Source organism: Lampetra planeri, chromosome 31 (genome assembly GCF_965212315.1).
Source record: "Lampetra planeri chromosome 31, kcLamPlan1.2.h2, whole genome shotgun sequence".
NCBI lineage: Eukaryota > Metazoa > Chordata > Hyperoartia > Petromyzontiformes > Petromyzontidae > Lampetra > Lampetra planeri.
Window position 1 is genome coordinate 11,184,404 of NC_136137.1, and position 26,999 is coordinate 11,211,402.

The 26,999-nt window shown below is 54.9% G+C and overlaps 1 long non-coding RNA gene across 1 annotated transcript; it reads right to left on the minus strand.

Annotated features, from left to right (window-relative positions):
• Positions 1-32: 32 nt before the first annotated feature.
• LOC144729014 (uncharacterized) lies at positions 33-26,999 on the minus strand. The gene is made up of 2 exons (XR_013587613.1): positions 26,856-26,999; positions 33-174 (listed from the first exon to the last, which is right to left on the minus strand). It is a non-coding gene; the product is annotated as an uncharacterized LOC144729014 (long non-coding RNA).

Genomic DNA, 26,999 nt, shown 5'->3' on the forward strand with positions numbered 1-26,999 from the left:
CTCACTCCACCCACACTCACTCTCTCTCTCACCAACGCTCCACCCGCTCCCAACTCTCTCTCCCCCGCTGTCTCTCTCACACCTCCACCCTGCGCGTGTCTCTGCTCCCTTCTCTCCCGTGGGCTGCTCCTCCTCTCTATGCTTCCAGAAGAACAGTCGCGAGCGGGGAGGAACCTAGGGAAGGGGGTGGGGGGCAGCACGGGGGAGGGGCAGGAGAGGGAGATGAGACGCCACCACTTTGTCCCGTACCCCTCCCTCGAACCCTTCCCCTCCCTTAGCCGACCCCTAACAATGGACGCTTCGTCAGTAGGGACTCCATTGTCAGCTCAGGGGTGCGGCGATGGGTCAGGCGGGGTGCCCCCAGTGTTTGCTTCGTCTCTTCTCACGGCCGTTGTTATAAATACATCGCCGCTGACTCGTAGTGCCCCAGTCTCACATCGTCGTCGTTACGCTCACGGGCTCAAACATTTAACGCTGTGGGGGGGGGGCGCTCCGTTTTAAATAAGGGGCCGTCCATAAATGACGTCACGCATCTAGGGGGGGGGTCAGACATTTGTGACGATGTGTGACGAGGGGGGGGGGGGGGTTGAGAAATGTGACGTCACATCAAAATGCGCAAACTTAAATAAATATGGACAACATGTTCTACTTAATTTATTAGACTTTTTAATAAATGTTTTCTCCTACAACATCAGAGTGCAGCGGCACATTAAATACGCACTACAATGACAATAGTTTAAAGCGATTTGAAGCATGTTTTATTTTTGGGTGGAAGGGGGCAGAGCTTTGTGACGTCATATTTGAGGGGGGGGGTCTGACTTTTTGTGACGCCGTGTGACTAGGGGGGAGGGGGTAAAAATCGTCCAAAATCGCGTGACGTCATTTATGGACGCCCCTAAGTTTGTTGTTGGGAGGTGGGAGGGGGGGGTAGGCACCCCCTCCCCCACTGCCCCCACGATCGCTCCGCTGCTTCCCTTTGCCCACCCTCGTCACCCTGCCCCCTAAAGCCAGAGTCTACGCTTCTCATGCAATGTTTTACTGCCCCCCTCCAAACGCACCGCTCCCCCTTCTCCCTCCTCCCCTTCACCCCTTCCACGACCGCGGGAGGAAATTGTTTTTCGGAGCTCAGCCCCGGACAGCTCCGGCTGAGATGAAGGCCTGCCCATACGTGTGTGTGTGTGCGTGTGGGTGTGCGTGTGGGTGTGTGTGCGTGTGTGTGTGTGGTGTGTGTGTTGTGTGTGTGGTGTGTGCGTGTGTGTTGTGTGTGTGTGTGCGTGTGTGTGTGTGGTGTGTGGTGTGTGTGTGTTGTGTGTGTGGTGTGTGCGTGTGTGTTGTGTGTGTGCGTGTGTGGTGTGTGTGGTGTGTGTGTGGTGTGTGTGGTGTGTGTGGTGTGTGTGTGGTGTGTGTGGTGTGTGGTGTGTGTGTGCGTGTGTGTGTGGTGTGTGGGTGTGTACGTTGAACTTCTTTTGCACCACCGTACAAGAAACTAAACACAACAACAAACAAAACACATCAACAAACTAACACAACAACAAAACAACAAAACAACAACAAACAACACAACAACAAACAACAACAAAACAACACCAACAAACAACACAACAACAAACAAACTAAACACAACAACACAACAACAACAAACTAAACAAAACAACACCAACAAACAACACAACAACAACAACAAACAACACAACAACAACAAACAAACTAAACACGCGCCTGGCTGCAGCAGCTCCTCTAACCCTCTCCCACCGACCGCTCAACCCCGGGGCCCCCGGCCCAGCGGAGCCGCCACGGACCCCGCGTGCCTCGCCCAGCCGCGCCTCGCTGGGGGGGGGGGGGGGGTCCCGGGGGGGTCCCGGGGGGTCCCAGCCCTCGGCGAGTTCCAGCAGGCGGCCTGCCGCCTCCTCCTCGCTGGGTAAAGGCGCGGCCCTAGCAAGCGCTCGCTCACGCCACTGCTCAGGGAAGGGGCCTTCCACACGAGCGAGGAAGGCTCCTACGAGGGGGGAGGGGGGGGTCTCCTCCAGAGCTGAATTGCACTTTTAACAATTTGTGCAACTTTTCAAATTTGAATTGGAATCTCATTTATTTAAGGGCTGATTTTGTTGTTGTTTCATCAAATCTTGTAACTCAATTTTAACCCACTTCCCAATGTGGTATCGACTGCAAAATTGGTATACTTATGTCATACTGATGACAATACTATATTCTATCATGCTTTTTTTTAAACATTATTTTTTATATGTTATGTTTCGGCTTGGGTCTAATTGTCCACGGTCAACTGACATTGGCTGTAATTGGCCACGGCCCCTTACGTTATGGCAAGCTTGGGGGCCACTTTCTGGAGTCGTGGAGTTCTGCCATTACTAGTACATTTCATAAAAGCGTGTTTAAAAAAAAGTGTTTTAAAATATTACTCATTTGTGTTAAAGTTGGTTCTCTGTCCTCCATCCCCCCCGCCCGCACCTCTGATTAGCGCGGTTGACGACCCAGGGTTGCGAACGAAGTTCAGCATCCACACGCGTACATGGAGGGTGGTCGGAGCACTGCTTCCACGCGGGCCGGTTCGTCTCGGGGACAATCGTGGGAGTGGCCACGCTTCACCCTGCCACGGAGAGGGCAGGGCGAGGTCATACACCTTGCCCACATTCATTCCCTTATTGGTTCTTTCGGTAAAGTCACGTAGGTAGAAAAATAAAACAAAAAAATATATATCACGACGTTTCGATCGCAACACAAGCGGTTGTCATTAGACGTAAAAAAATATCATCCAGCAGTGGAACTGCTGAACCACATTGTTTGCGGGAGATCGGTAGGTCACTGATAAGGGGTTGACAGGTGTGATAGACTCAGCACTGCCACCCAGAGACTCAACACTAAGACCCATAGACTCAGCACTGCCACCCAGAGACTCAACACTGAGACCCATAGACTCAGCAGTGCTGAGTCTATGGGTGACAGTGCTGAGTCTATGGGTGACAGTGCTGAGTCAGCACTGTCACCCATAGACTCAGCACTGTCACCCATAGACTCAACACTGAGACCCATAGACTCAGCACTGCCACCCAGAGACTCAACACTGAGACCCATAGACTCAGCACTGTCACCCATAGACTCAGCACTGTCACCCATAGACTCAGCACTGCTACCCATAGACTCAGCACTGTCACCCATAGACTCAGCACTGTCACCCATAGACTCAGCACTGCTACCCATAGACTCAGCACTGTCACCCATAGACTCAGCACTGTCACCCACAGACTCAGCACTGTCACCCACAGACTCAGCACTGCCACCCATAGACTCAGCACTGCCACCCATAGACTCAGCACTGTCACCCATAGACTCAGCACTGCCACCCATAGACTCAGCACTGCCACCCATAGACTCAGCACTGCCACCCATAGACTCAGCACTGCCACCCATAGACTCAGTACTGCCACCCATAGACTCAGCACTGCCACCCATAGACTCAGCACTGCCACCCACAGACTCAGCACTGTCACCCACAGACTCAGCACTGCTAACCACAGACTCAGCACTGCCACCCATAAACTCAGCACTGTCACCCATAGACTAGGCACTGCCACCCATAGACTCAGCACTGCCACCCATAGACTCAGCACTGCCACCCATAGACTCAGCACTGCCACCCATAGACTCAGCACTGCCACCCATAGACTCAGCACTGCCACCCATAGACTCAGCACTGTCACCCATTGACTCAGCACTGTCACCCATAGACTCAGCACTGCCACCGGTAGACTCAGCACTGTTACCCATAGACTCAGCACTGCTACCCATAGACTCAGCACTACCACCCGTAGACTCAGCACTGTCACCCATAGACTCAGCACTGCCACCCATAGACTCAGCACTGTCACCCATAGACTCAGCACTGTCACCCATAGACTCAGCACTGCCACCCATAGACTCAACACTGCCACCCGTAGACTCAGCACTGTCACCCGTAGACTCAGCACTGCCACCCATAGACTCAGCACTGTCACCCATAGACTCAGCACTGTCACCCATAGACTCAGCACTGCCACCCGTAGACTCAGCACTGTCACCCGTAGACTCAGCACTGCCACCCATAGACTCAGCACTGCCACCCATAGACTCAGCACTGCCACCCCTATACAGTACCATACTCGTCAAGTATTCAGATCCATGCGGCGTACAGTCGTTTCAATACGGGCACAAGACGTCTGTTTGTGTTTCTCCATTGTGGTGGGACTCTGTAGGATGAACGTCGAGATGTATAAGTGCACTGGGTGACCAATCAGTGTCTGGATTGGTCGGTAACAAGGTAGGCACTGACAAGCGGTTGACAGGTATGGGTTAATACTATTGATAATTGGACGCGCCGTGGTGGCGAGATCTCATCACCCTCGCCTGGTGTGTAGGAGGTCATGGGTTCGATCCCGATCCCGACCCCGACCCTGACGCCTGCTCGTGTAGATTTCGAGATTGCGTCTCTTTCTCTTTCCCCGTGGTCGCGTGGATTTTTCTCCGGGACCTCTGTCACGCGTTCAGAGTATCTCTCTGCTACTATAAATGTCCACGCGATGAGCCCACCCCGTTTGGCTATCATTTGTGAGAGCCAGGTAGCTTCTGAACGAAGGAGCCATAGAGCTCAGTGGGCATCACCTGGTAAAATAAAAATAGCGACGTGTCTTAGTTTAATAACGGAGCCGCGTGCCACTTGAGGCGGAATCTTTAGTCAGAAAGCGGAGCATGAATCCGATGAGCCACACATCCGTCCAGTTGGACATGCAGAGAGGTGGAGCCGTGATGAACTCAGCGGGACAAGGCACGGCTCGCAGGGTGATGGCCGAGAGGATGCGGCTCCCCCACCCACCCCTCCCCCCACCACCACCGCCGTGGAGGAGATGGAGCGATGATTGATATCGGCCTCGCGGAGCGTCCTCCGGGGGGATCGTTACAGGGCAGAGGTCGCGAGAGGCGGCGGTGGTGGTGGTGGCAGATTGGGGAGGGCGGCCTTCATCCAGCAGTGAATTGACCACGGCTGGTGCTGCTGCTGATGACGACATCTTATCTCCAGCATTAGCACCACGTCCTGCCATCATCATCTGCAGCAGCAGCAGCCATGATACATCCACTGCCATCACCATCTCTACATAATTCCTGTGATGTAACAACCCACGACCTCCTCCTGCCTTACACATCCCAGAGGGGGTGGGGGGAGGGGTGGGGTGGGGCGTGGGGGAGAGGTGGGGGGAGGGGTAACGCTCCCCACTCCCCCTCCCCCCGCCGCTCATCATCAACAATGTCTGTTGGCCACATGGCACGTGATCATCCATGATGATGACGATGACGAGGTGTGTCACCATCACGCTCATTGACACCAGCCACGAGGCTGGCCGCGCGTGCGGGTGGAACGCGCTGCAGCCGCTGCTCCCACTACTGCTACTACTACTGTTGCTACTACTGCTGCTGCTACTACTGCTGCTGCTGCCGCTGCTACTGCTACTACTACTGCTGTTGCTGCTACTGCTGCTGCTCCCACTACTACTGCTGCTGCTACTGCCACTGCTACTGCTGTTGCTGCTACTGCTGCTGCTCCCACTACTACTGCTGCTGCTACTGCTGCTACTGCCACTGCTACTGCTGTTGCTGCTGCCGCTGCTACTGCCACTGCTGCTGCTACTACTGCTGCTGCTACTGCTGTTGCTGCTGCCGCTGCTCCCACTACTGCCGCTGCTACTGCTGCTACTGCTGCTACTGCTGTCACGACAGCTGCTGCTGCTCCCACTACTGCCACTGCTGCTGCTGCTACTGCCGCCGCTGCTACTGCTGCTGCCACTACTACTGCTCCTGCTACTGCTGTTGCTGCTGCCGCTGCTACTTCTGATACTGCCGCTGCTGCTACTGCTGCTGCTGCCGCTGCTGCTACTGCTGCTGCTCCCACTACTGCCGCTGCTGCTGCCGCTGCTACCGCTGCTACTGCTGCTGCCACTGCTGCTGCCGCTGCGATCGATGCCTCAACGCAGAGGGAGTGAACGCGCGCGGCGGTGCGGTCATCGGCACGCCCCGACGCGCAGCGAGTTCGCAGCGCAGAGCGCTCACCGCTGCGCCACCGCTCCCCCCGCAAGCGATGCGCGCGCGCGCGTGCACCGAACTGTGCACGCGCGCGCGCGCATCGTGTGCAGGCCGCGGGGTAACGGTGACGCGGCGCGCCCGCCAACGCCCTCCCGGCCGCCTTTGTCTCTCCCTGGTGCTCGTGCTGAGCGCGCGCATTGGAAGCTGCCACGAGGCCATAGCCTAGCCTCGGAGATCTCGAGAGAGAGAGAGAGATCTCGCGCGTGGATTTATATGCCACCGTCATCACCGCCGCCACCACCATCCACCAACACCATCATCACCACCATCAACACCATCGATCCACAACATCATCATCATCACCACCATCATCACCACCATCACCATCCATCCACAACATCACCATCATCACCACCATCCATCCACTAACATCATCATCACCACCATCACCACCATCCATCCACATCATCACCATCACCATCCACCATCCATCCACAACGCAATCACCAACGTCATAACTTCCTACACCATGAACATCATCACCGTGCATCATTTTCGCTATTACCGCCAACAGCAACATCACCAACATCATCATCACGACCATCATCACGGTCATTATCACTACCACCGCCATCATCACTACGACTACCAACATTACAATGTATTTAATGAACACCGTGACGAGACTGCCATGCGTATTAGAGATGCTATTAGCATGCTTTGTGTTTCTTAAATGACGATTTGCACTACATTACAACATCAACAACGCCATAATCACCTGCACTTGAATCATAATTACCATCGCAATCGTCACTGCGGTCATCATCACACCGCACGGTGCACTCTGTCAAAACCGCATCCATATATCAAATTAACATCCATCATCATCATCAGCAGCAGCAGCATCATCGCCACCATCATCAGCGGCATCGTCAACACAATCATCAGCAACATCGTTGTCACCAGCACCATTATGATCATAATCAGCAGCAGCATCAGCAGAATAACCACACCTATTATCAGCATTGCCAACATCAGCATCCTCACCAGTGGTATCACCAGTGTCATCATCATCACCAGCAGTGTCATCATCATCATCACCAGCAGTGTCATCATCATCACCATCAGCAGTGTCATCATCACCAGCAGTGTCATCATCACCAGCAGTGTCATCATCATTATCACCAGTGTCATCATCATATGTGTCACCATCATCACCAGCAGTGTCATCATCATCACCACCAGCAGTGTCATCATCATCACCACCAGCAGTGTCATCATCACCAGCAGTGTCATCATCATCACCACCAGCAGTGTCATCATCATCACCACCAGCAGTGTCATCATCATCACCACCAGCAGTGTCATCATCACCAGCAGTGTCATCATCATCATCATCACCAGTGTCATCATCATCACCAGCAGTGTCATCATCACCAGCAGTGTCATCATCATTATCACCAGCAGTGTCATCATCATCACCAGCAGTGTCATCATCACCAGCAGTGTCATCATCATTATCACCAGTGTCATCATCATCAGTGTCACCATCATCACCAGCAGTGTCATCATCATCACCACCAGCAGTGTCATCATCATCACCACCAGCAGTGTCATCATCACCAGCAGTGTCATCATCATCACCACCAGCAGTGTCATCATCATCACCACCAGCAGTGTCATCATCACCAGCAGTGTCATCATCATCACCACCAGCAGTGTCATCATCACCAGCAGTGTCATCATCATTATCACCAGTGTCATCATCATATGTGTCACCATCATCACCAGCAGTGTCATCATCATCACCACCAGCAGTGTCATCATCACCAGCAGTGTCATCATCATTATCACCAGTGTCATCATCATATGTGTCACCATCATCACCAGCAGTGTCATCATCATCACCACCAGCAGTGTCATCATCACCAGCAGTGTCATCATCATCACCACCAGCAGTGTCATCATCACCAGCAGTGTCATCATCATCATCATCACCAGTGTCATCATCATCACCATCACCAGCAGTGTCATCATCACCAGCAGTGTCATCATCATTATCACCAGTGTCATCATCATCAGTGTCACCATCATCACCAGCAGTGTCATCATCATCACCACCAGCAGTGTCATCATCACCAGCAGTGTCATCATCATCATCACCAGCAGTGTCATCATCATCACCACCAGCAGTGTCATCATCACCAGCAGTGTCATCATCATCACCACCAGCAGTGTCATCATCACCAGCAGTGTCATCATCATCATCATCACCAGTGTCATCATCATCACCATCACCAGCAGTGTCATCATCACCAGCAGTGTCATCATCATTATCACCAGTGTCATCATCATCAGTGTCACCATCATCACCAGCAGTGTCATCATCATCACCACCAGCAGTGTCATCATCACCAGCAGTGTCATCATCATCATCACCAGCAGTGTCATCATCATCACCACCAGCAGTGTCATCATCACCAGCAGTGTCATCATCACCAGCAGTGTCATCATCATTATCACCAGTGTCATCATCATCAGTGTCACCATCATCACCAGCAGTGTCATCATCATCACCACCAGCAGTGTCATCATCACCAGCAGTGTCATCATCATCATCATCACCAGTGTCATCATCATCATCATCACCAGTGTCATCATCATCACCATCACCAGCAGTGTCATCATCATCATCATCATCACCAGTGTCATCATCAACACCATCACCAGCAGTGCCATCATCACCAGCCGCTCCCAAGTTCCCTGCGGAGTTCCTCCCTCGCGTGGCGTGACGTCAACACTCAGCCAGATCGATTGAGTGCGACACGGCCACCGTGTCCGTGTGTGTACGGTGGGATATGTGTGGGTGTGAGTGGGTGTATGGGAGGGTGTGAGTGTGTGTGAGTGCGTGGGTGTGGGTGGGAGTGTGTGAATGTGGGTGGGTGTGTGAGCGCGTGGGTGTGGGTGGGAGTGTGTGAGTGTGGGTGGGTGTATGGGAGGGTGTAGGTGGGTGTGTGTGAAAGTGCGTGGGTGTGGGTGGGTCTATGGGAGGGTGTGAGTGTGTGAAAGTGCGTGGGTGTGTGTGGGAGTGTGTGAGTGTGGGTGGGTCTATGGGAGGGTGTGAGTGTGTGGGAGTGCGTGGGTGTGTGTGAGAGTGTGTGAGTGTGGGTGGGTGTATGGGAGGGTGTAGGTGTGTGTGGGAGTGTGTGAGTGTGGGTGGGTGTATGGGAGGGTGTAGGTGTGTGTGGGAGTGTGGGTGGGTGTATGGGAGGGTGTAGGTGTGTGTGGGAGTGTGTGAGTGTGGGTGGGTGTATGGGAGGGTGTAGGTGTGTGTGGGAGTGTGTGAGTGTGGGTGGGTGTATGGGAGGGTGTAGGTGTGTGTGGGAGTGTGTGAGTGTGGGTGGGTGTATGGGAGGGTGTAGGTGTGTGTGGGAGTGTGTGAGTGTGGGTGGGTGTATGGAGGGTGTAGGTGTGTGTGGGAGTGTGTGAGTGTGGGTGGGTGTATGGGAGGGTGTAGGTGTGTGTGGGAGTGTGTGAGTGTGGGTGGGTGTATGGGAGGGTGTAGGTGTGTGTGGGAGTGTGTGAGTGTGGGTGGGTGTATGGGAGGGTGTAGGTGTGTGTGGGAGTGTGTGAGTGTGGGTGGGTGTATGGGAGGGTGTAGGTGTGTGTGGGAGTGTGTGAGTGTGGGTGGGTGTATGGGAGGGTGTAGGTGTGTGTGGGAGTGTGTGAGTGTGGGTGGGTGTATGGGAGGGTGTAGGTGTGCGTGGGAGTGTGTGAGTGTGGGTGGGTGTATGGGAGGGTGTAGGTGTGTGTGGGAGTGTGTGAGTGTGGGTGGGTGTATGGGAGGGTGTAGGTGTGTGTGGGAGTGTGTGAGTGTGGGTGGGTGTATGGGAGGGTGTAGGTGTGTGTGGGAGTGTGTGAGTGTGGGTGGGTGTATGGGAGGGTGTAGGTGTGTGTGGGAGTGTGTGAGTGTGGGTGGGTGTATGGGAGGGTGTAGGTGTGTGTTGGAGTGTGTGAGTGTGGGTGGGTGTATGGGAGGGTGTAGGTGTGTGTGGGAGTGTGTGAGTGTGGGTGGGTGTATGGGAGGGTGTAGGTGTGTGTGGGAGTGTGTGAGTGTGGGTGGGTGTATGGGAGGGTGTAGGTGTGTGTGGGAATGTGTGAGTGTGGGTGGGTGTATGGGAGGGTGTAGGTGTGTGTGGGAGTGTGTGAGTGTGGGTGGGTGTATGGGAGGGTGTAGGTGTGTGTGGGAGTGTGTGAGTGTGGGTGGGTGTATGGGAGGGTGTAGGTGTGTGTGGGAGTGTGTGAGTGTGGGTGGGTGTATGGGAGGGTGTAGGTGTGTGTGGGAGTGTGTGAGTGTGGGTGGGTCTATGGGAGGGTGTAGGTGTGTGTGAGAGTGTGTGAGTGTGGGTGGGTGTATGGGAGGGTGTAGGTGTGTGTGGGAGTGTGGGTGTATGGGAGGGTGTAGGTGTGTGTGGGAGTGTGTGAGTGTGGGTGGATGTATGGGAGGGTGTAGGTGTGTGTGGGAGTGTGTGAGTGTGGGTGGGTCTATGGGAGGGTGTAGGTGTGTGTGAGAGTGTGTGAGTGTGGGTGGGTGTATGGGAGGGTGTAGGTGTGTGTGGGAGTGTGTGAGTGTGGGTGGGTGTATGGGAGGGTGTAGGTGTGTGTGGGAGTGTGTGAGTGTGGGTGGGTCTATGGGAGGGTGTAGGTGTGTGTGAGAGTGTGTGAGTGTGGGTGGGTGTATGGGAGGGTGTAGGTGTGTGTGGGAGTGTGTGAGTGTGGGTGGGTGTATGGGAGGGTGTAGGTGTGTGTGGGAGTGTGTGAATGTGGGTGGGTGTATGGGAGGGTGTAGGTGTGTGTGGGAGTGTGTGAGTGTGGGTGGGTCTATGGGAGGGTGTAGGTGTGTGTGGGAGTGTGTGAGTGTGGGTGGGTGTGTGGGAGGATGTAGGTGTGTGTGAGAGTGTGTGAGTGTGGGTGGGTGTATGGGAGGGTGTAGGTGTGTGTGAGAGTATGTGAGTGTGGGTGGGTCTATGGGAGGGTGTAGGTGTGTGTGAGAGTGTGTGAGTGTGGGTGGGTGTATGGGAGGGTGTAGGTGTGTGTGGGAGTGTGTGAGTGTGGGTGGGTGTATGGGAGGGTGTAGGTGTGTGTGGGAGTGTGTGAGTGTGGGTGGGTGTATGGGAGGGTGTAGGTGTGTGTGGGAGTGTGTGAGTGTGGGTGGATCTATGGGAGGGTGTAGGTGTGTGTGGGAGTGTGTGAGTGTGGGTGGGTGTGTGGGAGGGTGTAGGTGTGTGTGAGAGTGTGTGAGTGTGGGTGGGTGTATGGGAGGGTGTAGGTGTGTGTGAGTGTGGGTGGGTCTATGGGAGGGTGTAGGTGTGTGTGGGAGTGTGTGCCCCGTGACCTCCTGCCAGCGGGCGTTCGACACTTCACGTGGCCTCAAGGTGCACATGGCCTGGCACAAGCGTCGTGGTGACGTCACCGCCACTTAGTGGCGAATGGCGGTTGTTGTGTGAGTGTGTGAGTGTGTGGGAGGGTGTAGGTGTGTGTGGGTGTATGGGAGGGTGTAGGTGTGTGTGAGTGTGTGTGAGTGTGGGTGGGTAAACGCTAGTTCAGCAACACAGCCCCCTATCTCCTCGTTGGTGCCGGAAAGTAACGCTGTGGTGAGCAGTGCCGTCGGGGGGAGGGCCAATTTCGATTGGTCATTCTCCTCATGGCGTTTGTAGCCACAAAAGCGGCCAAATGGTGTCTCTGGATGGGTGCGAGGGGGTGGTAACCCCTCCACCTTCAAATAAATTACCACTATAATACAAAAAATATATCAAACGAAACTTGTGCCGGAAGCCCAGGGTGGACAACCATTTATGACGTGTCCTGGCCAAATCACATTTGGCAGAGCCAGGAGACTGAATCCTTACCCTCGGGATTCCTCCAGAAGCAGCAAAAATCCACTACGGGTGGCCATGTGGAATGTTCGAATGCTCACTGCAGAGGAGAGGCTGCCACTCCTCTGTCGGGAGATGGACCGGTACCGCCTGGATCTCTGGCTCCATCCACCATGAGGGGTGGACAGTTCTCTACTCGGAGCAGGAGACTGCCAAACAACAGGGAGTGGCTCTTCTTCTGAACAAGGAATGAAGGGGGCGTGGGAGTGTGGAGGTGAGATGTGGGAAGCTGTAAGCCCCAGGCTACTTTGGGCTCGCCCTCCCATCAACCAGAGGCGATAAGTGGTGGTCGTGGTTACTTATACCCCACCGAAGATGAACATCAGTGGTGGGATGCAGGCAAGGCCGATGAGTCAGATGTCTTATATGACCTGTTAAAGGTGATAGCTAAAGTGGCCCCTCGGGATAGAGTAATCTTGTTGGGTGACTTAAATGTCCGAGTTGATCATGATGCTGGCACCTAGTCTGGAGTGATTGGAAGGCATGGGCCAAATCAGCTCAATAACAACGTTAGGAGGCTGTGAGACTTTTGGGCAGCCCATGGGCTTGTAATTACCAACATGCTCTTCCGGCATCGGCGCATCCACACAACATCATGGATGCTTGCTGGGTCCAAGCAAGAACATCTGGTGGACTATATAGTGACAGAACAGCGGCTGCGGGCCCATGTCCTTGACACAAGGACCTACCGTGGAGCTGATCTGCCCTCTGACCATCGACTTGTGATCTGTAAGATGCACCTGCCATTCTTCCACTCCGGTGGTGGGTGTACACCCAGAACCCCATTCCAACCTAAGGTGGCCTGGTCTCAGCTAGCTGATGGAAGTTCCAAGCGAGAATTTCATCATCGCTTGCGGCTGGGGTTGGCATCGTCCCCCACTCCTCCTGATGTCGAGGGTAAATGGGCGAGGTTTAGGACTGTGACTCATGCAGCTGCAATGGCTGCTTTGGGTACGCGGTCCAGACCTCCCCAGAGACCCTGGCTGACAGAGGAGGTGTTCAGGATGGTTGAGAAAAAGCGACAGGCCCACTCTCATCGACTACAGCATCCCACGTCAGAGAACGAGGAGGATTACCTGAGCCTTTGCTCGGAGGTTCGGAGAGCCGTGAGGCGCTGCAAGGATGAGTGGTGATCGCGGGTTGCTGAGGAGATGGAGTCTGCCTCAATGGCCCGTGATCATAAATTCCTATTTAACTCCATCAAAAAGTAACTTGCAGTGCCACACCTATTACCATCATTAGGGGAAAGAACGGTGATCCAATCTCCGACCCCCAGGAACAGGTTTTGCAGATTTGCTGAGCATTTCTGTGAGGTCCTGGGGGAGGGAAAATCTCTCAGCCAGGAAAACATCATGGCACAAAGTGGGGATAACCTTGCTGAGGCTGCGGTGCCTCAAATATTGGAAGAGGTCACCCCCCTGTGAGTGGCTGGCTGAGGTGCCATCTGTTGAGGAAGTACTGACGGCGATCCGGAGTCTGAGACTAGAAAACGGACCAGGCAGAGATGATCTCCCATGCGAAATGCTGAGGAAGGGTGGCGTTTGTGCACAGGCTGCCCTATATGACATCATAACAACAGTCTGGACCACTGGACGGGTTCCGCATGATTGGAAGGATGCCCTGGTGGTCCCCGTTTTTAAGAGGGGTGACCGCACAGACTGTAACAATTACAGGGGCATCTCACTCCTCGGTGTGCCGGGAAAGGTCCTGGAAAGGATTATTCAACATCGCCTTGCTAGGCACGTTGAGGAGAGGCTTGCAGAGCCCAAATGCGGTTTCAGGAAAGGGCGTTCCTGCACAGATGCCATGATTTCTGTCCGTCTGCTACAGCAGAGGTATAGGGAATTCCAACAAGACCTACATCTCTGCTTCATTGACCTGGTCAAGGCCTATGATACCATCAGTAGGCCTGAGCACTGGGTTGTTCTTCGTGCTTTTGGAGTCCCTGTCCCTCTGCTCACGCTCATTAAGGACCTTCATGATGGTGAGTGGGCCTGGTCAAAACTACGTGGCTGGGAGTCAGAGCCATTCCCTGTACACCTTGGGGTGCGACAGTGATGTCCTCTGGCTCCCCCATATTTAACATGTATTTTGACCACGTAGTTCGTGAAGTCTTCAATAGCTGTACCGGGGGAATTTCCATTTGGTACAGATATAATGGGAGGCTGATCGATGCCCTGGTGCGATCAAGGGATGGCTCCCTATTGGTCAACCACGTTATGTATGCCGATGATTTGGTAATAGCTGCTCATTCAGAGGAGGAGTTGGAGACGCTGCTGCTGAGACTGGAGCGTGCCACTAAGAGGTGGGGCCTTACCAGCAGCCCCACCAAAACTAAGCACCTGCCTGGGTATTTTGTACCATCGGACACTCCAGAGAGAGTGGAGAGTTCCCATACCTGGGCAGTGTGCTTATGACCGGCTCCAGTTTAACAGCAGAGGTCTCACTCCGAATCAGTCAAGCGGCAATATCTTTTCATCGGTTGTGTAACGCTGTGTGGAAGCTATCTGGTCTGTCGCTCCGCACGAAGCTTCAGGTCTTCTCGGCCACAGTCATTCCCTCCCTTCTCTATGCTTGCGAAACGTGGACCCCCCTAATAGAGCATCTACGCAGGTTAGAAACATTTAGGCTGGCCTGCCTACGGTTCATCCTGGGTTTAACCAAGCTCACAAATTCTTGAAAGATCTGGGCAAAGTCCCATCGGTGAGCTTCTCCGGCAGGCAAGGCTGCATTGGCTGGGCCATGTAGTCCGCATGCTCAATCACCGCATGCCAAAAGAGCTTTTGTTCGGCCGGATCGAGGGGGCTAAATGGGCCCGGCACGGGCTAGAGAAGAGATGGAGTGACGTGGTACAGGAGGATGTGGAGCTGAGTGGACTTGCCGATGACTGGTACCAGCGGTGTCAAGATCGGCCGCTGTGGAGGAGGCTCGTGAAGGATGCTACTGGGCAGTTTGAGTCAGTCGCCCTCCAACAACAATAGATGGCGGAGGAGCGACGCTCACAACAATGAGCAGAGCGCCGGGTGGCTAAAGCACAGCAAGTTGGCACAGTAGGGGGCATAGGTGGTGCCTCAGCCAGTCATCTCAGTCATCTCAGTCAGTCGACCCGTGGCACCTGGGTCTGCCCCGTGACCTCCTGCCAGCGGGCGTTCGACACTTCACGTGGCCTCAAGGTGCACATGGCGTGGCATAAGCGTCGTGGTGATGTCACCGCCACTTAGTGGCGAATGGCGTTTGTTGTTGTTGTTGGCACACGCTAAGAACCCAGCATACCGAGGTTGCTCTTCCTCATACTACACGTGACGTCCAGACACGCAGTATTGTTGTTGTTGTTGACACGGAGCCCGTTGAGTGTTGTTATTGTTGTTGGCTGTGCATGTCCAACACTGCCATCATCACGAGGTGTGACCGCGGGTTCATCGGTGCGACAGCGGGGTCTGAATTGGAGCGGCCGTTCCGTGACCCCTCTCGTGACCCCTCCCGTGACCCCTCCCGTGTTTCCCGTGCCTCTGGGGCTCTTGGGGGCCCACGGGTGGAGGAGGGTGGCCGGAGCCCTCGGGGCTCACCGCCTGCAGAGGAAACGCGGCACGGATTTTTCACTCAGCACTGGGTGGGAACCCCATGAATACGAGATACAGGTTGCTTCAAAAAAATGTTAACACGTACATGGGACTATTGTTTTTAATGGGAAAAGAACGGATGATATACACTATACCATGGTAACAAATCTATGTTAATAGCTTATAAAAGTCAAAGAGTCTCCACTTGTTGGCCATCATTGTCAACACGTGCCTGGAATCTTCTCCAGGTGGTCTCCAGAGCCCGGAGGCAGCACATTTCTCGTGGTATTGTTGCGAATTCTCCGAAGTATTCACATTTTTTTAACCACCCTGTATATAAACACATTCCTGCGGAGGGAGCTGGTAGGAACGTTGGGTTGCTCGGTCAATGGCCAGGGTCAACGGCGGCGTGGTGTATTCCGCAAATATGGCCGACTGTGAGGGCGGTTACAAGCCGGCGTGAGTAGGTTAAACGTTGAGTTTGATAAGGGCACCACGGGGTGACCAGCCCCACCCCTCCCACCCCCCAACCAGCCTCACCCTCCCCACCCTCCCCTCCCCACCCGGCCCCTCCCCACCCTCCCCACCCAGTCCCTTCCCTCTCCACCCAGCCCCACCCCTCACATTTTTGGATGCACGACGGACGGACACAATAATCCCCTGTGGGTTGGTGGAACCAGGTGGTTCCTACCAGTAATACATGTAACTGTTCTAAATGCACCAGGTGATGCCCACCACTGAGATATGGCCATCACAAATGATAGCCTCAACCAAGTTGGCTCATCATCATCATCATCACGTGGACATTTATAGCAGCAGCCAAATATTGTAACGCGCGATGTTCATTCTAAACGTGGAGGGGAAAACCGGAGGACCCGGAGAAAAATCCATGCTACCAAGGGGAGAGAGACACGCAAACTGCAAACATACCTCGCCTGTATACCAGGCGAGGTAGTTAACATCTCACCATGGGGAGAGAGACACCGAAAACTCCAAATATACAGCAGGTGTCAAGGCCGGGATCCAAACCACGACCTCCTGTGTACCAGGCGAGGTAATTAACGTCTAAGGCTGAGTCGACCTAGGCGAGGCACAGGACCGGTTCAGATATCCGCAACTGTTATTGGCCGTGAGCGGGAATCGAACTCGGGTCGCCGCAACACTACCGCTTCCCATACACACACTCCCACCCACACCCACGCATTCCCCCCCACACACACTCACCCACACTCACACACTCCCACCCACACACACTCACCCACACTCACACACTCGCACACACACCCACGCATTCCCCCCCACACACACTCACCCACACTCACACACTCCCACCCACACACACGCATTCCCACACACTCACTCACCCACACACTCCCACCCACACACACGCATTCCCACACACACACACTCACCCACACTCACACACTCCCACACACACCCACGCATTCCCCCCCACACACACTCACCCACACTCACACACTCCCACCCACACACACGCATTCCCACACACTCACTCACCCACACACTCCCACCCACACACACGCATTCCCACACACACACACTCACCTACACTCACACACTCCCACCCACACACACGCATTCCCACACACACACACTCACCCACCCTCACACACTCCCACCCACACCCACGCATTCCCCCACACACACACTCACCCACACTCACACACTCCCACCCACACCCACGCATTCCCCCACACACACACTCACCCACACTCACACACTCCCACCCACACCCACGCATTCCCACACACACACACTCACCCACACTCACACACTCCCACCCACACCCACGAATTCCCCCCCATACACACTCACCTACACTCACACACTCCCACCGACACACGCATTCCCCTCCACACACTCACCTACACTCACACACTCCCACCCACACACACGCATTCCCACACGCACAAACTCACCCACACTCGCACACTCCCACCCACACCCACGAATTCCCCCCCATACACACTCACCTACACTCACACACTCCCACCGACACACACGCATTCCCCCACACACACACTCACCTACACTCACACACTCCCACCCACACACACGCATTCCCACACACACACACTCACCCACACTCACACACTCCCACCCACACCCACGCATTCCCCCCCACACACACTCACCCACACTCACACACTCCCACCCACACACACTCACCCACACTCACACACTCCCACACACACCCACGCATTCCCCCCCACACACACTCACCTACACTCACACACTCCCACCCACACACACGCATTCCCACACACACACACTCACCCACACTCACACACTCCCACCCACACCCACGCATTCCCCCCCACACACACTCACCCACACTCACACACTCCCACCCACACACACTCACCCACACTCACACACTCCCACACACACCCACGCATTCCCCCCCACACACACTCACCTACACTCACACACTCCCACCCACACACACGCATTCCCACACACACACACTCACCCACACTCACACACTCCCACCCACGCATTGCCCACCACACACACTCACCTACACTCACACACTCCCACCCACACACACGCATTCCCACACGCACAAACTCACCCACACTCGCACACTCCCACCCACACCCACGAATTCCCCCCCATACACACTCACCTACACTCACACACTCCCACCGACACACACGCATTCCCCCACACACACACTCACCTACACTCACACACTCCCACCCACACACACGCATTCCCACACACACACACTCACCCACACTCACACACTCCCACCCACACCCACGCATTCCCCCCCACACACACTCACCCACACTCACACACTCCCACCCACACACACTCACCCACACTCACACACTCCCACACACACCCACGCATTCCCCCCCACACACACTCACCTACACTCACACACTCCCACCCACACACACGCATTCCCACACACACACACTCACCCACACTCACACACTCCCACCCACGCATTGCCCACCACACACACTCACCTACACTCACACACTCCCACCCACACACACGCATTCCCACACACACTCACCCACACTCACACACTCCCACCCACACCCAAGCATTCCCCCCCACACACACTCACCCACACTCACACACTCCCACCCACACACACTCACCTACACTCACACACTCCCACCCACATACACGCATTCCCACACACTCACCCACACACTCCCACCCACACACACGCATTCCCACACACACACACTCACCTACACTCACACACTCCCACCCACACACACGCATTCCCACACACACACACTCACCCACACTCACACACTCCCACCCACACCCACGCATTCCCCCACACACACACTCACCCACACTCACACACTCCCACCCACACCCACGCATTCCCCCACACACACACTCACCCACACTCACACACTCCCACCCACACCCACGCATTCCCACACACACACACTCACCCACACTCACACACTCCCACCCACACCCACGAATTCTCCCCCATACACACTCACCTACACTCACACACTCCCACCGACACACGCATTCCCCCCCACACACACTCACCTACACTCACACACTCCCACCCACACACACGCATTCCCACACGCACAAACTCACCCACACTCGCACACTCCCACCCACACCCACGAATTCCCCCCCATACACACTCACCTACACTCACACACTCCCACCGACACACACGCATTCCCCCACACACACACTCACCTACACTCACACACTCCCACCCACACACACGCATTCCCACACACACACACTCACCCACACTCACACACTCCCACCCACACCCACGCATTCCCCCCCACACACACTCACCCACACTCACACACTCCCACCCACACACACTCACCCACACTCACACACTCCCACACACACCCACGCATTCCCCCCCACACACACTCACCTACACTCACACACTCCCACCCACACACACGCATTCCCACACACACACACTCACCCACACTCACACACTCCCACCCACGCATTGCCCCCCACACACACTTACCTACACTCACACACTCCCACCCACACACACGCATTCCCACACACACTCACCCACACTCACACACTCCCACCCACACCCACGCATTCCCCCCCACACACACTCACCCACACTCACACACTCCCACCCACACACACTCACCCACACTCACACACTCCCACCCACACCCACGCATTCCCCCACACACACACTCACCCACACTCACACACTCCCACCCACACCCACGCATTCCCCCACACACACACTCACCCACACTCACACACTCCCACCCACACCCACGCATTCCCACACACACACACTCACCCACACTCACACACTCCCACCCACACCCACGAATTCCCCCCCATACACACTCACCTACACTAACACACTCCCACCGACACACGTATTCCCCCCCACACACACTCACCTACACTTACACACTCCCACCCACACACACGCATTCCCACACGCACAAACTCACCCACACTCGCACACTCCCACCCACACCCACGAATTCCCCCCCATACACACTCACCTACACTCACACACTCCCACCGACACACACGCATTCCCCCACACACACACTCACCTACACTCACACACTCCCACCCACACACACGCATTCCCACACACACACACTCACCCACACTCACACACTCCCACCCACACCCACGCATCCACCCCCGCACACACTCACCCACACTCACACACTCCCACCGACACACACGCATTCCCCCACACACACACTCACCTACACTCACACACTCCCACCCACACACACGCATTCCCACACACACACACTCACCCACACACTCCTACCCACACCCACGCATCCCCCCACACACACACTCACGCACACTCACACACTCCCACCCACACACACGCATTCCCACACACACACACCCACCCACGCCCTGCCCTACACCCACACTCCCCTACACCCACACACACCCTCCCCGACACCCACACACACCCACGCCGTCCCCTACACTCACACACTCCCCGACACCCAAACCCACCCACACCCTCCCCGACACCCACACACACCCACGCCCTCCCCTACACCCACACACACCCACGCCCTCCCCTACACCCACACACTCCCCTACACCCACCCACACCCTCCCCGACACCCACACACACCCATGCCCTCCCCTACACCCACTCACACCCACACACTCCCCTACACCCACACACTCCCCTACACCCACCCACGCCCTCTTCTACACCCACACACACCCACGCCCTCCCCTACACCCACACACTCCCCTACACCCACCCACACCCTCCCCGACACCCACACACACCCATGCCCTCCCCTACACCCACTCACACCCACACACTCCCCTACACCCACACACTCCCCTACACCCACCCACTCCCTCCCCGACACCCACACACACCCACGCCCTCCCCTACACTCACACACACCCACGCCCTCCCCTACACCCACACACTCCCCTACACCCACCCACACCCTCCCCGACACCCACACACACCCATGCCCTCCCCTACACCCACTCACACCCACACACTCCCCTACACCCACACACTCGCCTACACCCACCCACACCCTCCCCGACACCCACACCCACCCACGCCCTCCCCTACACCTACCGGGGTCGCTAATCGCTGCGGCACTGCACCGGCGTCCACACGCGGCGCTCTGACGAGGGCAACAACAAAAACCTCTCCCAGCCGCAGTCGCTCAGAGAGAGAGAGACAGCAGCAGCAGCAGGCCACGTGGTGAGCTCACCTCAATGTCTGGTGGCGATGCTGCTGCTGCTGCTGGCAGTGATGCACAAGCACAGTCAATAATAACAACAACAGCACCGCTCCGTGTCGATAACAACATCACCGCTGTGCGTGTGTGTGTGGCCTTGAACGAAAACAAATATATAACAGGCGACGTTCGGGCAATGACGCTTCTTCACCACATCCCTTCATCGTAACACGTAGAAGTACTGTCGCATTGCTGTCAGCCAGGCGGACTGGCCGTGAATTCAGCGCTCCAAACTTGGGAGATGCAAACATCGTCATCGTCATCGCGAGCCATGGGCAGGTCGCCCCGCTGGTGTCCGCTGCACACGTGTTTGTGCTCCCCGCTGCCGCCTGTGCCAATACGCTCAAGTAGGGGCCACATCGCTCTGGCACCACCCTCTCAGGATGTCGCCATTCTCTGTGAGGTCCTCCTCACTTTCCGGTTCCTTCCATTCTTCCGAACACCGACAACATCAACATCACTTTACACCCTCCTCTTGCTGTCCGTCCCACCAGCAAACAGCGCCCGGTCTCCCCCTCATCAGCACTGCCTGCGTCGTCGGCTCTTCTTCCACGTGCAACTTCTGCGCGCGACCGCTGTTTTCATTGCGTTCCACGCAAACATACGGACGCGCATCGATTGCCCGGGCACGGCCGAATGCCAGGTCGCGTTGCCGCTGACTCGGCGCTCGCGAAGAGAGGGCCCACGCGCATCGCCATGATGCCTTGCTCGGCGCGGAATCGTCCGGCACCGCGACCCGATCAATAGCGCGAGGATGGATCTCAAATCCCCAGAGCCTCTGCCCGTTCCACCCCACCCGCACCACCCCCTCACAGTAGCTCCGAGTCGGTGATCACAGCACCGAGATGGATTCCAGTAACCGCCGACAACAACGCAGGAATCACCCCCCGCCCCCCCCGCAGTGAGCGAGCTCGCGTCTGGCTCCAATTCCCAGTGGCTCACGTGGCCGCAGCCTGCACAGACTGAGAGCGGGCGGGTATCGACAGATGCCGCTCTCTCGTTGAAATCGTGGAGGGTGGCTTCTGCACAACCGAACAATGGCGCTCGTCAGGGGAAGCAAGCCGCGGGCCATCTCCTGCGCATGCCCCGCAGCTCCGCGCAATGCGCTACTCCCTCAGTGTTTGGCAATGCCAAGGCCAGAAGCGGTGGCCTGTGCAGAATATTGGGGACGAGAGCCGCGCAGAGAGGTTGGGTAAAGAGACGCGACGGAGAAGACGCCGACACAGAATCAGAAAGTTGATTTATACCGCAGGAGGAATCCGATGAGCTATGAAGCTCTTTGTCGCAGATGTCCAGTAGAGGCACGGGCTCGGAACGTTACAGCAGCAAATGATACCAGAAACACGACGGGAGTGCAAAGTCTAGAAGATGTAAACGCGTTACTTACAAAAACATATGCGAATAAAACTGAAACGATTTATTTTATTTTACACGGCAAGGCCCACGGAGCTGTTAGCTTATTGTTTTTAGAAGCGACCTGGCGATCACAAATGATGGCTCAGCGTAGTGGCTCGTCACGTGAAGATGTAAAGCACCAAGATAATTTGACATAATCTAAACGAATATTGATTCTAAATGTGGAGGGAAAACCCGGAGGACCCGGAGAAAAATAACGGGGAGAGACACCGCAAACTACAAATATACAGCAGCAGGCGTCAGGGTCGGCATCGAACCCCCGACCACCTGTATACCAGGCGAGGTAGTTAACATCTCCTAGACACCGTGATGATGATGATGATGAAAGAGAGACACGCAAACTCCAAATATACAGCAGGCGTCAGGGTCAGGATCGAACCCCCGACCACCTGTATACCATGCGAGGTAGTTAACATCTCCTAGCCACCGTGATGATGATGAGAGAGAGACACACAAACTCCAATTATACAGCAGGCGTCAGAGTCGAGATCGAACCCACGACCTCCTGTATACCGAGCGAGGTAGTTAACTTTATGACAACGTGTCGCTCTTTCAATTAATTTTTTCTAAAAACTTAAATTAAAAAATTTCGTTCAAATTGCATAAGTACATTAATTCCCCAGCTTGGGCAAGGCAGTAAAATAACAGAAAAAAGCCCTAGACTACACCAAGGCATTAACAACAACACAGCCCTTCAATAAAAAAAATTGCACATTAAAATTGAACTTTCGATACGTGGGTGAGGATCAAAGTTACAAATCACATTTGTAAATTTGGCTGTATCCAGCACGAATGTTCTGCTTCGGAATGTATATCGAAGGAAGATTTACGATGTTTAGGGGATGGAAACGAGGTTGTTGTTCCAAAACGTTGGTGCTGCAATGGCACAGGCTTGCTCACCTATTCCTATTGCTGTTCTTGGGATAGTTTTACTGGTAGGAACCACCTGGTTCCACCAGCCCACAGGGGATTATTGTGTCCGTCCGTCGTGCATCCAAAAATGAGAGGGGTCGGGCTGTGTGGAGAGGGGAGGGTGGGGAGGGGCTGGGTGGGGAGGGTGGGGAGGGGCTGAGTGGGGAGGGTGGGGCTGGGTGGGGGCTGGGTGGGGGCTGGTCACCCCGTGGTGCCCTTATAAAACTCAACGTTTAACCTACTCACGCCGGCTTGTGCCCGCCCTCACATTTGGCCATATTTGCGGAATACACCACGCCGCCGTTGACCCTGGCCATTGACCGAGCAACCCAACGCCCCTACCAGTTCCCTCCGCAGGAATGTGTTTAAAAGGCAATTCGATGGACGCCTTAGGTTTACTGAGTTTGACAGTGGAGTTAATGAATTAGCTAAGCATAGCACAGATTTGCCAATAAGGATGTTATGGATGAACAAGGCCCAATGTTGATGTATTCTTGCTTCAAGTGATGCGAGATTGGAGCTTAAGTCGAGGTCACAATGGTGGGTCCTGTAAGGTACATCCAGTGCAAACCGAAGAGTAGAATGATGAAGCAGGCCTAGTCTGTCTCGTGATTCATTAGCAGCTGATCTGCAAGCAGCGTCATAGTCAACCTTCAACGGAAGAGTGATCGCTTCAACAATTTGCAGTCATCGAACGGGAAAACAATTGTTTGTTTACGTATGAAAACAATAGATTTTTTATTAGATTTTTTTGAAATGTGATTAATATGGGGATGGAATGTAAGTTCTCAATCAATTAGTAAACCTCTAGTATTTATACCCCTCACCCTTTTACCCCTATCCTATAACACTACAAACTCTAACCCTTAAACACCACCCCAACCCATAAAACCCCGAACCTATAACACTGACCCATCACCCCGTGACATACTGACCCATCACCACGTGACACACTGACCCACCACCACGTGGCACGCTGACCCACCACCACGTGACACACTGACCCACCACCACGTGACACGCTGACCCATCACCACGTGACACACTGACCCACCACCACGTGACACGCTGACCCATCACCACGTGACACACTGACCCACCAGAACGTGACACTCTGACCCACCACCACGTGACACACTGACCCACCACCACGTGACACACTGACCCATCACCATGTGACACACTGACCCAACACCACGTGACACACTGACCCACCACCACGTGACACACTGACCCATCACCACATGACATACTGACTCATCACCACGTGACACACTGACCCACCACCACGTGACACACTGACCCATCACCACGTGACACACTGACCCACCACCACGTGACACACTGACCCATCACCACGTGACACACTGACCCACCACCACGTGACACACTGACCCATCACCACGTGACACACTGATCCATCACCACGTGACATACTGACCCATCTGCGCCGAGAGTAATTCACGTGACCTCAATAATCATCATCATCCATCATCCTTCGTAACTATGATTAGCCATCATCATGCATCATCACTACTCGCCTCATCACCATGCGTTTTCTGATGACAACAATCAGAGCCATCACCATCATCACCAACATCGCCATCATCACCAACATCATCAGCATCATCACCAACATCATCAACATCATCACCAACATCACCATTATCACCAACCTCACCAACATCATCACAGGTCTGTCTCCCCGACAGACCTGTCTCCACGACAGACCTGGTCTTCACCTGAGGACGGCTGCTTGCGTTGTGGCCGAAACGTCGTGAGAATTATTTTATTATGTTTTACTTTTATTATTATTTTATTATTTTTCTTCTACGTTACTTTACCGAAAGAACCAAGAAGATGAACCCCTGCAGTCACGAAAGCTTTAAATCGAAACACCAACATTATCACCATCATCACCAACATCACCACCACCAACATCACCACCCTGTACATTCGCGCGTGCACACACGTACACTCTCATACAAAGATCCCCCGTGTAGCCCACACAGCCTGTTGAGGCAAGAGCCGTTAGCGAGCAGCATCCGTGAAGGCTGCCTGCACTGTGGCACACGAGGCGTGGCCGCGCCACGCCCGGCCGCCTTTGTCTCCCCAAATGGTGATGTCTAAACGCCGCGCCAAGATATTCATTGAAGCTGAGTCGACCTAGGGGAGGCTCACGACCGATGCAAGATATCCGCCACTGATGTTGGCCGTGAGTGGGAATCCAACAGACACACACACACGTGTACACACACACACGTGTACACCGATAAAGATCCCCCGTGTAGCCTGTAACAGACTGCAGGGGCAAGTGCTGATAGCGAGCAGCACCTATGAAGGCTGCCGGCACTGTGGCACACGAGGGGGTGGGTGGCCAGCAACTACACCCGGCCGCCTTTGTCTCCCCCAGTGGCGATGCTTTACTGCACACCGCAGCGGGTACTCATTTGAGGCTGAGTCGACCTAGGGGAGTCCCAGGACCGGTTCGGATAATCCGTCGCCGGTGTTGGCCGTGAGCGCGAATCGAACTCGGGTCGCCGGGTTCGTAGCGCTAACCACTACGCCACCGCTCCCCACACACACGCACGCATATACACGGGTACACACACAGACACACACACGCACATACACACCGGTACACACGCACACACACGCATACACACACACGCATACACACCGGTACACACACACGCACATACACACGGGTACACACACAGACACACACACGCATACACAACGGTACACACACACGCACATACACACGGGTACACACACAGACACACACACGCATACACAACGGTACACACACACGCACATACACACGAGTACACACACAGACACACACACGCATACACGCCGGTACACACACAGACACACACACGCACATACACACGGTACACACACAGACACACACACGCACATACACACGGGTACACACACACGCACATACACACGGTACACACACAGACACACACACGCATACACACCGGTACACACACACGCACATACACACGGGTACACACACACGTACATACACACGGTACACACACAGACACACACACGCATACACACCGGTACACACGCACATACACACGGTACACACACAGACACACACACGCACATACACACGGGTACACACACACGCACATACGCGCAGGCACAGACGCGCGTTCGACACTCACCTGTCCCGGGCGAGGGAAGCGGCGTTATGTCATCCTCATCACCATGACACTCATCACGTCACCACCATCGCCACCATCGCCACCACCATCACGAACAGCCCGTCCAGTGCTGCCTCTCTCTCTCTCTGCGCGCGAGATTCTACC